We start from the raw sequence: 16,150 nt of genomic DNA on the forward strand, positions 1-16,150 counted from the left end.
GAGATACATTCTCTGTAAGCCTTCCTGCATAAGTTTCAGTTTCTCCTTTTCTTTTTTTTTTGGCTGGGCCCGCAGCAGGTGGAAGTTCCTCGGCCAGGGATCGACCCTGGGCCATAGCTGTGACCCAAGCCACTGTGGCGACAATGCCGGATCCCTAACCCACTCCCCTCCTTGTCTATTAGCTATTTTTCTCTTTAAAGTTTAAGTCTTCTCTGTACAATACATAAAAATGTAGTTTTTTCTTGATTCTTGTACCTTTTCATTTTTCCTCCCTTCCACTGGATTCTAACATTCTTTAATGCATGGTCTCATCCACAGATTCATATTTTCATCAACTATTCTCTTCTTCTATAGAGAAATACGATTTTTTTTTTTTTGGTTGTGCCCATGGTATGTGGAGTTCCCAGACCAGGAATCAGAACTGTGCTGCAGAAGCAACCCAAGTCACTGCAGTGACAATGCCAGATCCTTAAACTGCTGTGCCAAAAGAGAACTCCCTAAAATCTGACTGTCAATCTTGTAATTTCACTAGTAGTTTTTTTGTGGGTCATCAATGACCGTTTTCTTTATTCTTTTATCCTGCTTTACTGCTCAGCAGCAACTGGTAACCTGAAACCAGCCGCCTTTAAGCCTACTTCAAGTCTAAATGACAGTAACCCTTGATATTCAGTCCTGTATGTTTCTATACTTTTTTTAATGGCTGCCCCTGTGGCACACAGAAGTTCCCAGGCTAGGGGGTGAATCAGAGCTGCAGCTGAGACTTACACCAGAGCCATGGCAACAGTGGATCCTTGACCCACTGAGCGAGGCTGCATCCTCATGGATACTAGTTGGGTTCTTAACCTGCTAAGCCACAGTGGGAGTTCTTGCACAATCTTTTTAATTAAAATCTTACTGCAAAAATCACTAATTTTATGAATTCAGTTAATGTTCTCTATAAAGAGGAATTATGCTATTAGTAGCAAGTAATATCATTATAAATGCAACAAATACTTTTAATCAATGGGACTTCTCATGTTTTCTAAAATATCCTTATATACTGCTCATAATGAAATTTAAATTCCTTTTCATTATGACAGAAATTAAAAGACTGACTCACCACCAGACTTATACTCAGCAGGTGTCTCTGAAGCTCTTCAATTTTGCCCACTGGCTTTTTGTTCACCACTTTTAACTTGGCATTTTCAAGTTCAAGCCTAAAAGTATATTTGCAAATCATTATTCTCATACATAGATTTTTAAAATACCACACAATTTGTAAACCAACATCTGCAGGTTCAATTATTTAGGTTCTAAAATTCTGAAAAGCAGATGATCTGGCAATTGTGCCATTTTTCTAGTTGTGTTTTGCGGATAATGCGGAAAGTTTATAATTAATGAGGAAAAACTTCGCATTTCAAAACACCCCCAAACTGAAATATTCACTCAGCTTCACAAGGATGTATTATTTATCATCGTTCCTGCTCTAATTCTTATACTATACTGCTTATCTGCCTTATGCTTATACTCAAGTTATTCTCTGGGCTGCACTATTGTACTTGTGTACGTGATTCTGCATCTTCTCAGTGCATTTCACGGCCTCTATATGTAGTTCTTGTGCTTATTGCAACTACAAAAAAAAATTTTGTTTTACCTGCCGATAATCTAGTATAAATACACCTTCACCTGTGTTTTGTCTTTTTTGTGTGCATATTGTTTATGGCTCATTTTTGTGCCAGAGAGTACAGGTGAGTTGTTATAACAGAGACCTTATGGCCCACAAAGCCTGAAATATTTGCCATCTGGTTCTTTACAAGTCACCAACCTCTCCTCTAGTACTAAACACAACATTATTTGTGTGTTAATTTTATTTGATCAAATAAATATACACATTTATAAATTGGCCACATGGGGAAAGACAGAATTACCTTATAGCAACATTTACATTTTTGTCTACCAAGCTACACATCGATTATAACATTACATATCCACATATGTGAGTGACCGTGGCTATTCCAGCGAGTGTGAAAGTTAACACTGCCTTTGGTGTCAACCAGTGGTCTCATGGACTAGTTAGAGAGACACTACCTACACAGCAGCTAGAATGCGTGGCTCTCAGTCCCAATCCCACCCATTATTAGCTTTGTGTCCTTGAGCAAATTCCTTAAATTTTTTGTCTCAGTCTCTCCAGCTGTAAAATGGAGATAATAATAGCACCTACCTCACTGGGATGCTGGAAAGATTAAGTGGGGCATATACATAATGTACTTAGAAGAGCAGGTGGCACATAAGCAGTGCTAAGTGTTTGCAATTAGCATTATTACTGTTGCTATAGTGGATGTTCTATGCAATTTAATATTTAGGCAGATAGCATGCCAATAGACATGGTCTCCTATACAGTCACATGGAAATCATTCTTCCTACCACTGACAGTAGCAGTCAGTGGGAAGCAGGGGCCCAGGACATATGCCAAGTACTTCAACTCCTTCCACTTATTCCACCAACCAACGAGGACTTTTTCCACTTATAATAATTTGCAATTTACTTCCTCTCTGTACTACGCAGTGGGCAGTGACCACGGATTACAATGCAAGTAGCACCTCCCGGACTGAGTAGTACAGGACTTACAGGACCATTAGAAGAAACGTTAATCCACTGGCATGGATGCCACCCTACCACTGAGTCAAAGCACTGAATCAATTTATTCCCAGCGGCTGTTTATGTCCAACTGCTCTAGCAAGTACTCAGATGAGAAAATTAAGCTAATGGGGTATGGAAATCAGAAATGCTACCCCCAGAGCTTTAGAGTTGGTGAAATGCTACCAATCTGTAAATCCCAGTTTGGGCTGCATAATGCAGGAAGGCAAATTTGATTTTTTTTTTTCATGGTGAGTGGGGGAAAATGAGCATTTAATTGAACAATTCTTCTCTATTAGATTAAGTGCTTTCCATTTTATATTTAATTGCTTGAAAACAGTTGAATATCAGTTTTATTCTATCTTATCTTCAATGATGGGATTATTGGTATGGTATAAAGTACTCAATCTTATCCCAGTACCCATTAAGCTAAAATATTTTCTATTTAGGCAAGGACAGGTGCCATGCATCCCATTTAATATCCTGAAAGACAAATCTACTCTTAGACAAGATTATCTCTCGTGAAAAAAATTAAAACAGTGTCAGATGAAGGGCTAAACTGTTCTGCACAGACCAGATGACAAGGGCTGAAGAGAATCGGGTCAATGACAGGAAGAACAGTCAGAGGAAGCTGTGTGTGGAAGGAGAGACTGGAAGCAGGTCCACATAAATGGAGGAGAAAGGTGACAGGAAAAGACACTGAAAAGACAGAAAGGACAGCACAGGGAAAGGCCAGGAACAGGTGAAATCAGCCACATAACTCAGAGGAGAAAATCCAACAGCAGGGAAATTATAAACACAGGTCCACACTGTAATGTGAGAAATGAATGTTCACAGCAGCATTATTTATAGCCCTAAAGTGGAAACACCCAAAGGCCCATCAACTGATGAATGCATCACTGTTTTAACCACATAATGGAGTACTACTGTTCAACAATGAACAGAAACAGAAGTGCTGATAATGGGCTGTAACATGGAGATACCTTGAAAACTTGGTCAAATGGAAAAAGCTAATCACAAAGGACCACATATCATGTGATTCCGTTTGTATGAAACACCCAGAATGGTCACATCTATGGAGACAGAAATTAGCCTGGTGGTTGCCTGGGCCTGAGGAAGGGGGGCTGTGGGTGATCACTAAGGGACACAGGGTTTCTTTTTGGGGTGAAGGAATGTTCTAAAACTGACTGTGGGGATGGCTACATAACTCTCTAAACTAGGAGATACGGAATTATACGTTTTAAATGGGTGAATTATAGATATATCAGTTATATCTCAATAATTTTTTTTAAAAAACTCCAATGGTAGGATCTAGATAATTTTCTTAATTCTATATTTTGGGTGCACATACGATTACAAGATCTGAATATCTCCATGCATCTATAGTCCAGGTCAAATGAAAAGAAAATAAAGCAAAGCCTCATTTCAACTGTAGAATGACCTCTCTGCATAAGTTAATCTGAAACCCACAGAATAAATATACACAGATTCTATACCCTTTCACCAAAAGGAAGATGAGAAATGACAATTTTCTGGAAGATTCCATTAAACATTATCCTCTGATTTTATCTGGCTTGCCTGATCATGGTGATAGAGCTAACACTAAAAAAATAGTGTTTAATAGAAAAAACAGTCTCCCAACTTCTATGAGGAATGATGCATCATTCTCTACTCTCCCAAGGGGAAATATTATAAGGAAACTCACATAATACAAACAGCAGAATTAAAGCCAGAGTTTCAGAAATAAGTGCATTCTAAAGACAATGAAAACATAAAACAACTGTAATGAAAATACAAAAGAAAGTGGTCCATGAAAACTAGTATCCTAAAACACTTTATGTTCTACATCAACAATTAAAAATTTCATACATACTTGACTTGGGATCTGACGTAATTTCTTCCTTAAATCCTGTGCCTCATCCTCTAAGTTTGCACAAGAACATGGCATGACCTCCAACGACCCCTTGGACATGGACTGCTTTTTCAGGGTGTCTGCCAGCTCTTGTTGCAGTTGTCTCACAACTGCCTGTAAAGAGACTGTGTCACTGATTTTATAAATCACCTTATTACTAGCTATGTTACTAACAGATTACTCCACTCTATGGCCTCAGAAAACTCTCAACACAGACGTCAATTCACCTTCTTTCCTTCACATGTACACCTTCCAGCTCACTGAATTTGGTTCAAGATACAGAAGGTGTTACCCTCCTGCCATATTGATGTGAAGTTACTCAGAGGACAGAATCAGCCCTGCTACCCACCCCCCTGACCCCGCCAATGAATTGGCAGAGCTTTACCACCTGCTAAAGTCTCATAAAGAAAGGGATGTGAAAAGAAAGAAAGAAAACAGGTGTTCTCTTGTGGCCCTGTGGGTTAGGGATCCAGTGTTGTCAACTGTAGAGGCTTGGGTCACTGCTGTGCTGTGGGCTGGATCCCTGGCCCAGGAACTTCCACATGTAGCAGGTACAGCCCACCTCCACGCCCCCCCCCCGAAAAAAAATAAAAAAAGGAAAAGAAAAAAATGGGTGTGTAGGTCTGACAAGTAACAGTAAATTCCACATTTTCGCTCTTTTTGTTAGCGGCTTCAATTAACTTCAGAGTTCCTGCTGCAAATCAACCACGCCTCCATCAAATTAAAAACCAAACCAAACCAAAACCAAAACAGAGTTCCTCATGCATTCAATCTGGTGCTCAAATCCTTCCAATAGATTCCTTACTCAGAATAAAAATGAGGCCTTGCCCATGGTTTTCGGGGCCCCTTGATAACCTGGCCTCCACCTGCCTCCCTGACTGCAGCCCCTACAGCTCTCCCTGACCCACTCCATTCCTGCTACTCAGGAATCCTGCCACCTCTCATGACTCTGAAAATGGGAATCCAATACCAGATGAATCAATCAGAGAACTACAATCCTCTCCCTGTTGGACACACTCACGTCCAAATAATGGCAATCGAGCCATGAAATGAGAATTGTGAGCAAATCATTTGTAAAAATGTTCAAAGCAAATTATAGGTAGCAATGGGAAGAGTAAATCAAATGCCATTTTGCTAAAACATACCACATTTGTCCCAAGTTACGATTTACTGAAAAGCAGATGCCTTTAAAGAGTTGAGAAGTTATACATGATTTGAAACAAATATTTCCAAATTTAATTCAGATTGACGTGAATAAAACTAACATTATACCAATGAGAAAGGTATGAAAGGCTCCTGAAGGAAAAGTCCTATGAGATAGGGCATCTACACATCAGTCCATCTGGCAAACCTGGGAAGGACTGTCAAGGTCAGCCACACAGCTGAGTCTTAGTATCACACTGCTCAGTGGAGGAATGCGTGTCTCATTTATCTTCTCCATCCTGATATTACAATGTGGTGACATAAAGATTGAAATGATCATCTAGCTATATAAGAGTAAATTATTAAGGAGTTCCTTTCGTGGCACAGTGGTTAACGAATCTGACTAGGAACCATGAGGTTGCGGGTTCGATCCCTGGCCTTGCTCAGTGGGTTAAGGATCCGGTGTTGCCGTGAGCTGTGGTGTAGATCACAGATGTGGCTTGGATCCCACGTTGCTGTGGCTCTGGCATAGGCGGTGGCTATAGCTCCAATTCGACCCCTAGCCTGGGAACCTCCATATGCTGCAGATGCGGCCCTAGAAAAGGCAAAAAGACAAAAAAGAGAAAAAAAGTAAAGTATTAATAACTGTCTATATAGAACAATTTATAACAATTTATATGTGTTCATATAGAAATTGAACAATTTATAACTTAATCTCTTAAAATTTCATAGGTGACACAATGTGCTCAAAGTAAAGCACCTCTCAGATCTAATTTTTGTTTGCTGGATACAAGGTATGCTTTAGGTTGATTTATAGTGTATATATATACTTACAGAGTATTATATTTATATGTATATAATTACAGAGTATTATACTTATATAATACTTAGAGTATTATATTTATACATATATAATTTTTATATGCAAATTGAGTCAAATGTGTTCATCATTTAATATTACTCTGAACCTTCCCTCAGGAAGTCTGAGAATTCCTCTCTTCCTAGATACTTACGTCTCTCTCTGTCTTCTCCTTTTCACACTGGCACATCCTCTCTTTGAGATGATCACACTCATTTGTTAACTTCTGGTTGCTTTCCTCCAGCATCAGACACTGTTTTTCATTTTCAGGTTGAAGTGTTTTCCCAGCATCCTGAAACTATTCCTGGATATTCATTACCGTCTTCTCTTTGCTGTCAACTTTGTTTTGCAAGTCATCCAGCTGCTGTCGCAGCAACAGGTTTTCACTCTCTAGTTCGGAAAAAATCTCTCCTCCAAGGACTTCTTCTTGCCCATGTATTTCTTCATTTTGCCCTGCTCATATTGATACATACATACCATTTCCTTCTTCTGACATTGTGGTTGGCTAAGGTCTCTCTGCACATGTTCTAACACCAAAGACTTTTCTCTGAAAGCATCTCTCATGTGATGCAGCTCCATTTCTAGGCTATCGAATTTATTTTCAGCTTCAGACGGTTGCTGGGAAGGCATTTCGTTGTGATCTTTCAGGGCAGACACATCCACATTCATTTTTGTCCTGTAAATGTAAGCTCTTCTCTTTTGCTCTCTGGAGTGCAAGGGTCTCTTTTTGATGTCTGATTTTGCTCTAGATCGTGTATGGCAGTGGCCAGTCTAGAACAGTAGAATTCAACTTCCGTTTCCAGTCTTTCTTTATTTTGTTTTTCATTTTTCAGTTCAGACTTCAGCGTCGTATTCTTAGCTTTCAGAACATTAACCTGGCCACCGTATTGCAAGATTGTTTGTATTAATGTTTCCTTACTAAGTTTTATTGTCTTTTGAAGTTCATCATTCTTTTCTTTTACAGTTTCAATGTCCTCAAAATATTTCTTTTCCTTTTTCTGGGTCTGATGTTTTATTCTGTCTATTTCCACTTTTAATGTGGCAATTTCGTTCTGCAACATGTGGTTTTTATGCAGCAGATTTTTTGCTTTTTTGTGACTATCAGAAACCTAAGTAAAACAAAGGAGACTTTTTAGCTTCTACTCAATAAATCGACACATAATTTCCTCTGGAATGAAATATAAGACTATATGTTTATACGGTGAGAAGAGTTCAGTAAATGGATATCCAATCTGAAAAAATAATAGTTGGATACACCCCTCAGACTTTACACAAGCAGAGATCCCCCCCCCAAATTAAAAAATTTAACCAAAGACAACAAATCCATGAAAATTAAAAAGAAACCACAAGAGAATTTTTAAGATGCTTAGAATTAGAAAGGCCTTTCTCTTAGTTACAAGAAACTCAGAAGGCTTAAAATAAGATTAATACATCTGACTATACTTAAGAATTGCATCTGGTATGTAACCTATACGCTCCCCCCTCCCCCGGGAGAGCCTTATCTCTGTACATATTTCGAACAGACTGAATTTCCTAGAATATTTTTTTCCAGAGAATATTTCATAAATATTCCACTTTCCTAACATTTTTACTGTTACAATGATTACATCTGCTGATAACTGACAAATCTTGTCACTGTACTAAGAACTTCTATAAACAGCAATTAACTCATTATGACAATTCTGGAATGAAGAAGTTAACAAATATGAGCAAGCTGAAGGATTTTCCTGGGTCTTCTGTTTCTGCTATGAGTCCTCTACACCAAACACAACTACGTCTATAGTATAAATACATAAACACAAAATAAGCCTTATATTTCACCAAAGGTGAATATACCAACGGTAAATCAGCTAAAATGTAATAGTGCACTCCATAGAAAATCATGAGATTATTTGCTGCTGCAATAACTTTTATTTCCTCTTTCTAATGTTTAAAATAGTAATAGATGTGAAATAGCTCGGGTCACTGCTATGGTGCAGGTTCAGTCCCTCGCCCGGGAACTTCTGCATGCTGCAGGAGCAGTGCGAACAAAGCAGAACAAACAAACAAACAAAAATCCAAACTGCACACATGGATTTAAGAGTAGTACTTTGTTAGAGTTTCCGCCATGGCTCAATGGGATTGGCAGTGTCTCTGCAGCCCTAGGATGCAGGTTCATTTCTGGCAACTGTGGCTTGGACCTGCCTCTGAACTCCATGTGCTATGGGGCAACCAAAGAGGAGGAGGAGGAGGAGGAGGAGGAGGAGGAGGAGGGGGAGGGGGAGGAGGGGGAGGGGGAGGAGGAGAAGGAGGAGGAGGAGGAGGAGGAGGAGGAGAAAGAAGGAGGAGAAAGAAGGAGGAGGAGGAGGAGAAAGAAGGAGGAGGAGGAGGAGAAAGAAGGAGGAGGAGGAGGAGGAGGAGGAGGAGGAGGAGGAGAAGGAGAAGGAGAAGGAGAAGGAGAAGGAGAAGGAGAAGGAGAAGGAGAAGGAGAAGGAGACGGAGACGGAGACGGAGACGGAGACGGAGACGAAGACGAAGACGAAGACGAAGAAAGAAGAAGAAGACTTTGTTGAATTGACCAAAAATGCCAATCATTATATTAATGATTAAGGTCAATTTACCTTCCATTCCCCCACTCATAAAACATATATAGAGCATCTATTAGAGGCCAAGAATTGCAATAAATTAATAACTTAAGCTATAAATGTCATAGTTCATGTTGAAGATAAGTTTTTACTTGTTTTAAACTTGAATAATACATATTATATCAAAGGATATGATACATAATAGAGATGAAATGGTGTTAGAAATATGAAATTTTGGAGTTCCTGTCATGGCTCAGTGGCAATGAATCTGACTAGCATCCATGAGGACGCAGGTTCAATCCCTGCCCTCCCTCAGTGGGTTAAGGATCCTGCGTTGCCGTGAGCTGTGGTGTAGGTCACAGATGCAGCTCAGATCTGGCATTGTTGTGTCTGTGAGGTAGGCCAGTGGCTACAGCTCTGATTTGACCCTTAGTCTGGGAACCTCCACATGCCACAGATGTGGCCCTAAAAAAGAAAAAAAATTAAATTTTCACTAAAGATTAATTTACCTGGTTCCGATTATTTCTCTCCATCCTCAACTTCATTTCTAGGGCTTTGAGAGTAAGTTCAAGTTGCTGTTTCATTTCAACTTCTTTATTATATTTCTCTTTTTATCTTCTTAACTGCTGCCTAGTTTTTCTTACAACATATTAGCATGTCATTTTTTCTTTTCTTCTTGTTTTAAGGTGCATCCATAGTTAAATATGCTTTAGAATTTGTTTTGTTAGAAAATAAAAGTTCATTTTATGATCTGGTTCTTCATAGTATATATATTAATGAAATATCTATGTTCTCCATTTTTTTTCCTTTCTAGGTCACATATTTTTAATTTGCCACTTCAGTTTCTTCATAGAGATACAGATACTTGAAAGGTAGCAATGAAAGAAAATTCTGCTATGTAGTATTTACTAGTGAGGAGTGTAGGGAAGAAATTTTGAAATTATTCAGTAAAATTAGAGTTGAAAACCACCTTTTTCCCCACATAGTCATAATTACTGTTCCACCAGGACAGGTAATTTCGTTACTAATTAAAAAGAGAAGCGTCTGTTTAGAAACAAGTTCATAAGCTCACTAGAAATGAAATTGAACCTTCATGAACAGGTACCCCTAAATGATTTCTAGTGCAAGAGAATAGATGTCTTTTACAGAACATCTCTGCAGTGACTGTGATCCCAAACCAGGCTAAGGAGTCTAAGATCTGTTGCCCTATACTTTTTTTTTTCTTTTCTTTTCCTTTGGCCGCACTGTAGCATATGGAAATTTCTGGACCAGGGATCAAATCTGAGCTTCAGCTGTGACCTGTGCCACAGCTGTGGAAGTGCCAGATCCTTAACCACTGCACCAGGCCAGGGATTGAACCGAACCACCACAGAGATGGTACCAGAACCTTAACCTGCTGTGCCATTGTAGGAACTCCCTGCACCACACTTTTTTTTACTTTTTTAAAATTTTTATTTTCCCACTGTACAGCAAGGGGGTCAGGTTATCCTTAGATGTATACATTGCAGTTACAGTTTTTTCCCCCACCCCTTCTTCTGTTGCGACATGAGTATCTAGACAAAGTTCTCAATGCTATTCAGCAGGATCTCCTTGTAAATCTATTCTAGGTTGTGTCTGATAAGCCCAAGCTCCCAATCCCTCCCACTCCCTCCCCCTCCCATCAGGCAGCCACAAGTCTCTTCTCCAAGTCCATGATTTTCTTTTCTGAGGAGATGTTCATTTGTGCTGGATATTAGATTCCAGTTATAAGTGATATCATATGGTATTTGTCTTTGTCTTTCTGGCTCATTTCACTCAGGATGAGATTCTCTAGTTCCATCCATGTTGCTGCAAATGGCATGATGTCATCCTTTTTTATGGCTGAGTAGTATTCCATTGTGTATATATACCACTTCTTCCGAATCCAGTCATCTGTCGATGGACATTTGGGTTGTTTCCATGTCCTGGCTATTGTGAATAGTGCTTCAATGAACATGCGGGTGCATGTGTCTCTTTTAAGTAGAGCTTTGTCTGGATAGATGCCCAAGAGTGGGATTGCAGGGTCATATGGAAGTTCAATATATAGATTTCTAAGGTATCTCCAAACTGTTCTCCATAGTGGCTGTACCAGTTTACATTCCCACCAGCAGTGCAGGAGGGTTCCCTTTTCTCCGCAGCCCCTCCAGCTCTTGTTATTTGTGGATTTATTAATGATGGCCATTCTGACTGGTGTGAGGTGGTATCTCATGGTAGTTTTGATTCCTGCACCACACTTTTTATGTTTTTTTCCTTTCGCAACACTTTCAACTTATCTTGTTGATTATTATCTGCTTAAGAAGTCATTTTAAACTGTTTTTGGAACAAGACATGATTCATATTAATTATTAAAAAATAAACAGTAATATGTGCCTTCATCATAGACCACTGAACTAATTGTATCTATGCAGGAGAAAGATGCTGAATAAATTAATCACTAGTCACTTTACATTTTATGTTTTATTCCATCCACACATATGTTAAAAAGAAAACTTCAAAAATATTTTAAAAAAATGTTTGTCTTGAGAAAAATGGCCATTTCATGTGTCTGTGGTGGGAATGTAAAGTATTAATAATCTTCCTTGAGAACAATTCAGAAATCTGGATCAAGGAGTTCCTGCTATAGCACCATGTGTTAAGGATCTGGCTTGTCTCTGTGGCATTGCCAGTTTGATCCTTGGCCTAAGAACTTCCATATGCCATGAGTGCAACCAAAAAAGGGAAAGTGAAACAAACAAACAAACAAAAGAAAACCAACCAAAATTCAATCTGTTAAATAAGCAATGAGGTTTTCATAAGGTGGACCTCAGTATGGTCATGAAAGTGATTATTTGGGAAGAAATACATTAAATTATTAGAAGTTTTCACAATTAAGAACGTGCTGTAATTTCTAAGAATTCCATACTCCACAATACTAATGATGTTTTCCACCCTGTAAAATCCTGGAAGGTAAGTCAGCAATTATAAAACTTCTACATCAGCATCAAGAAAATAAAAACAGCTCAAATATGTCTTTAAATATTGAAACCAAGATGCTCAGTGCCTTAATCTAAAGAGCTCTTGTTGCCACTCTAACTGTGATATCACTTTTTTTTTTGGTCTCTTCTAGGGCTGCACCTGCAGCTGATGGAGGTTCCCAGGCTAGGGGTCTAATCAGAGCTGTAGCCGTTGGCCTTCGCCAGAGCCACAGCAACGCCAGGTCCGAGCCACGTCTGCGACCTATACCACAGCTCACGGCAATGCCGGATCCTTAACCCACTGAGCAAGGCCAGGGATCGAACCTGCAACCTCATGGTTCCCAGTCAGATTTGTTTCTGCTTCTCCACGATGGGAACTCCTGATATCACTTCTTTTGTTTCTGAGTGCTCCTTTGGTAGGTCTCTGATCTTACTTTGCATTTCTATTTATAAGTAGTTCACAGTAGCTTTTTCAAAGTTCTGGTAATCTTTCAACGGGAAGACCTCAACCCTGAATGTTCAATGAGCTAGTAGAATCTATGCCTGGAAGAAGAGAAAAACAGAAAAAAAAAAAAACAGATGAGTAACTTTTGTAGATAAAGGACCATGCACTTTGGACACTCACACATCCATACCTTGAATAAGTACATATTGAGTAACTATGATGTGGAAGGCATGCTATTAAGCTCTGCAGATAAGACAGACAAGACCCCTGGCTCTTCTTTAGCTTGAAGTCTAGTAGAATAGAAGGACAAATAATGATAAATTCAGATAGGCATTATAAGACAAGAGAGGCCCACGATCACATAACAGAACTTGATGGAGACTGGGTCCAGGGAAGACTTCCCTGAGAAAGAGATGGCTATACTGAGAAATGAAGGCTGAGCGGGAAGCCTGAGCAGAGGAGGAAGAAGAACACTGCAGACAGGCTACAGCCTGTGCCCACCTTCTCCTGCAATCTGCTTCTAGCCAAGACAGAGGAACAGGTACTGATGCACCTCCTACCTGAAACAAGCAAAAGCAAAACAAACACAATACACTACAAATAATTTTCAAGGCAAAGGGCTTCAGGCAATGATGCCTGAAAACACATGAGCTTAGCCTAAAGAACATCCCACCTCACTGCCTTGAGGGAATTTCCGGGCCATGACACAGGAGGAACTGAAGTGGAGGCCATCAGGCTCCTTGAATTGAAGTGATGATGCTTTGAGTTAGGCGAAAGCAAAGCAGACTGAGATCACAGGTCAGAGCATGAGAGGAGAAGGAGTTCTCGGTGGAGCACTGGGTTAAGGATCCAGCATTGTCACTTCAGTGACTTGGGCTGTTGTTGGGGTGTGGGTTCGGTCCCCGGCCTGGGAACTTTCTTAAGCCACAGGTGTGCCCAAAAAGTGAAGTAATTGATTAAAAATAAATAAGCAATTAAAAAAAATGTAGCAAAAATTGAGAGAACCGCAAAGAGAAACAGACAAATTCACAGTCATAGTCTGAGATTTCAATTCTCCTCACTCAGTAAATGACAGAAAGGACAGGCAGAAAATCAGCACAGAGATGGGAGACTTGATCACTGATATTCTTTTCAAGCTGTCGTGGAACACTTACCAAAAAGGACTCTATTCTGGGTCATCAAATCAATCTTAAGGAGAGAAGTAGGTCAAAAGGAGCTAAGTCATACTAAGTTTGTTCTCTGACTACCAAGCATTCAGACTGGAAATCAAGAACAAAAACGTCGCTGGAAAATACTCAAATATTTAGAAACTAAATAACACACATCTAAACAACCCTTGGGTCAAAGAGGCAAGGAAAGGAGGAATTGCAAAGCATTTTGAATTGAATGAAAATGAAAACATATCATACCACAATTTATGGACTGCTGCTTAATAACACGGGCATTTTTTAGTCCTACATGTCTATATTACAGAAGAAGAAAGGCTGGAATCAAAGACTTTGGCCTCCACCACATAAAACTAGGGGAAGAGCAAATTAAACCCAAAGCAAGCAGAAGAAAGGAAATAATAGGCATCAAAGACAAAATCAATGAGAAAGAAAGCAAACAAAACAATGTGGAAAAAATCAGTGAAACCAAATGTTTTCAGGGAATGAAAAAATGTGATAAACTATCCAGGCTGGAAAGGAAAAAAAGAGAGCACTGTACAAATCACCAATTCCTAAAATGAGTAATATGATATTGCTACAGATTCTACAAATAGAATTAGTTCTAGTGGATTGAGCTGCCCTGAGCTGTGGTGTAGGTCACAAACATGGCTTAGATGTCGCATTGCTGTGGCTGTGGTGCAGACTGGCAGCTGCAGCTCTGATTAGACCCTTAGGCTGGGAACTTCCATATGCAGTGGGTGCGGCCCTAAAAAGCAAAAAAGCAAAAAATCAATTCCACATAAACTCTACTCAAAAAATGAAGGTGAATGATATGTCCCAGTTCATTCTATAAAACTAGCATTACCCTGAAACCAAAACCAGACAAAGGTTTCGAATAAAGAAAACTATGTCATGTAAACAGAGGTAAAAATTCTAAATTAAAAATTGGTAGGAGTTCCCGTTGGGGTTCACTGGGTTAAGAACCCGACTAATATCCATGAGGATGCGAATTTGATCCCGGACTTGCTCAGCGGGTTAAGGACTCCACATGCCACAAACTGAGGCACAGGCTGTGGATGTGGCCCACATCTCACATTGCTATGGCTGTGGCGTATGCCTGCAGCTGCAGCTACGATTTGACCCCTAGCCTGGGAACTTCCTTATGCCCTAAAAAGACCAAAAAAAAAAAAAATTAGCAAATTAAATCTGAAAATACCTTAAAAGTATAATTCATCATGACCAAATGGGGTGTATCCCAAGAATGCAGGATGGTTTTAACATTTCAAAATGAATTAATGTTAATCACCATATTAACAAACTAAAAGAGAAACATCATACAATCATAACAGCAGTAGAAACAAAGAGGCACTGCAAAAACTCAACATCCTTTTCAGATGAAAACTTCCAGGAATTAGGAACACAAGGAAACTTCTTCGATATGATAAAGATCTATCATAATCCCACAGCTTACATCATATGTAATGATGAAAAAGTGAATGATCTCCCCAGAAGATAAGGAACAAGACAGGCACAGCTTCTTCTACTGCTATTCAGCATAATACTAGAGGTTCCAGCTAGTGCAATGGGCCAAAATAAAGACACAGAAGGCATTGGAGGAAATGAAGTAAAACTGCTAATCAGCAGGCGACATGGCTCCACAGTAGGAGTTAGCTAACTCCACTTTGTGGGCCAGGCTGCTTGCTTTGGTAAATAAAGTTCTCCCCAAATACAGCCATGTCCATTCATTTATGTGTTGTCTGTGGCTATGCTCATGGCACAATGGCAGAGATGATTAGCAGGACAGAGAATGTGCCATCTGCAAGTCTTAAATATCAACTATCTCTAGTAAGATAGTAACTTAAGAATGAAAAAACTTGACAACCTTTGGTTTCATTGAAAATCTGAGAGAATCTACAAAAATTCCACTAGAACTAATAAACGAGTTTGGTGAGGCTGGAGGACACAGAACCAATACACAAAAACCAACTCTATTTCTCTAACCAGAACAATCAGAAACTAAAATTTAAAATATACTAATTATAACTGCACTGAGTAAAAAGAAATCCAGGTTATCTCATAAAAGATGGGAAAATCTATACACTAAAAGCTACACAATATTACTGAGAAAATCAAGGAAGATTTATATAAATGGAGAAACAACTTTTGTGTAAGAGTTGAAAATTCAACATTGTTAAGAGGTCAATTCTCCCCGCCAAATATCTGTCAATTCAACATAATCCAAAACTAATTTCCAGAAGACTACCAGATTTTTCTTAAGGAAACTGACAAGCTGATTCTAAAATTCATGTGGAGAGAAGGGTATAAAGTGGGTATGAGATGAAGCTAGAGGATTGTTGCCTTTAACTGTGTAGCAAAGAGAGGCAGCAGCTGGATTTTAAGCAAGGGGGTAACACGACAAAACCAATTTTTTTTTTTTGTGCTTTTTAGGGTTGCACCCGCCACACATGGAAGTTCTCAGGTTAGGGGTTGA

The 16,150-nt window shown here is 39.3% G+C and overlaps 1 pseudogene; it reads right to left on the reverse strand.

The window, feature by feature from the left end:
- Positions 3,684 to 9,627, reverse strand: LOC110255284 (annotated as a pseudogene).

The sequence above is a fragment of the Sus scrofa genome, chromosome 7, assembly GCF_000003025.6.
Source record: "Sus scrofa isolate TJ Tabasco breed Duroc chromosome 7, Sscrofa11.1, whole genome shotgun sequence".
NCBI lineage: Eukaryota > Metazoa > Chordata > Mammalia > Artiodactyla > Suidae > Sus > Sus scrofa.